Here is a 1,772-nt window from a genome sequence, read left to right as displayed (position 1 = left end):
GCGCCAATATGGATGATGAGGATTGGAACACAGATCTCCCTTTGTGCAGTTCCACCAAAATGAACCAACTGTTTCATTCTGACATTCCAGTTAAACAGCACAAAAGTCACTTTTTTAAGAAGAGTTTTGTGTAGTGCATCAAAAGGTCACAACAGCAACCAGGTGAATTGGATATCCCTGTTTGCACAAAAAGGCACAGAGGAAACAGTCAGAGTCTCAAACAATTACAGGCAAAAACATTTGGCTAAACTTGTCATGGCTTATAACAGTGGCATGGCTTCATTTTTACCAGGGACATTAGATTAAGAACAGCTAAGGCTGCGTTCGGTTTCACAGGTTTGGTGCAGGATTTTTGTAGGAACACAATTCCTACGGTATTCTTTCCCTTCCAACCATTGGAACACGGGAAAGGTGAATATTGTTTCATAGGAAAGCTGGTCTGGTAGTACTGATTCCATAGGATTAGAAACATCCACGCGCTGCTCATTTTTTGGGCGGAAGCCCGAGGCAGGCGCTCGCTGCCATGCGTTAGACAGGTTGCTGCGCTGTGTTGCCGAAATAAAAAAATCAACCTATGTGTGGTACGTGAGGTGAGGACAAGAGTAGTCATTGTGCAGCTGAATAAACAAATAGCATCTCATACTGCCAAGCATGCTACTCTAAAAAATAAATATGTACATTTCGTAGTCCATCCGAACACATTTTCTTGAGAGTTTCCTTCGGTTCGCTGTTCCATAGTTTTATACTTGCATTCCTTTCCTATTCCTCTATTTTTCATTAAGACCTATTTTTTCTGCCCCTTTATTCCGAACAGAGCCTAAATACTTGGTATAAGGGCATGGGGCAGTGGGTGCACCAGCAGTCCAGCACCATGTACGTAAACAGGGGCATAAAATGGTGATTCACAGTTTGTTGCCCTGAGAAACAAACATCCAAGAAACATATCTGGGTTGGTCCCATTTTTATTCACTCTAGCCACCTACTCCTATGTGTGGATAGCAAATCTAGTCCTGGTCATACCACTGTGTACAGAGTTACCCCTATATTTCTCTTTTCGACCAAGAGACCGGTTGGATGACCAGTCTGTACTACTTTCACCCCCTTTCCTTTCTGTTTGTACCAAGTCCGATATACATACTAAATTCCCCCACCCCCACTTTATTTCTTGTTTGAACCAAGTACTCCCTCCGTCCGGAATTACTTGTCATCAAAATGGATGTGTCTAGAACTAAAATACATCTAGATACATCCATTTCAATGACAAGTATTTTCGGACGGAGGGAGTACAAGATTCGACTCCATGAAGTAGCTTTACCTCTAACAATAGAAGAAGAAAAAATATGTGACATTGGACCATCCTATCGAGAGGGGCTGAGAGGTAGAAAATGATGCACACGCAGCGACGTAGCGAGCTGGGGAACTAGAGCTAAGCCGGTTTCGAACGAAGATATACCTGAAGGTCGTCGGGATGTGGATAGGTGGGCGGCGGGAGGCCGGATCCGCCCACAGGCAACGACGAAGGGATCAGAGGATCTCCCGCGCCGGCGCTCGGCCAGAGATAACGGTGCGGCCGGCAGTGGGTCTCCTCCCTCGCTGTCGACGACGGCCTAAATGCTGCCCCTCCTCCCCTTCACCGGCGGAGGGAGATATGTCATCGGCCGCCTAACCATCTCTTTCCAACTTCGTTGGTACTACATCCGTCTCAAATATAAGATGTTTTCAGGTAACCTTTCAATTCAGATTCTTTCTTAGAGGAATGTTTTTTTTGTGGG

This window comes from Triticum dicoccoides, chromosome 6A (genome assembly GCF_002162155.2).
Source record: "Triticum dicoccoides isolate Atlit2015 ecotype Zavitan chromosome 6A, WEW_v2.0, whole genome shotgun sequence".
Lineage (NCBI taxonomy): Eukaryota > Viridiplantae > Streptophyta > Magnoliopsida > Poales > Poaceae > Triticum > Triticum dicoccoides.
Note: the sequence above shows the minus strand (reverse complement) of the source record.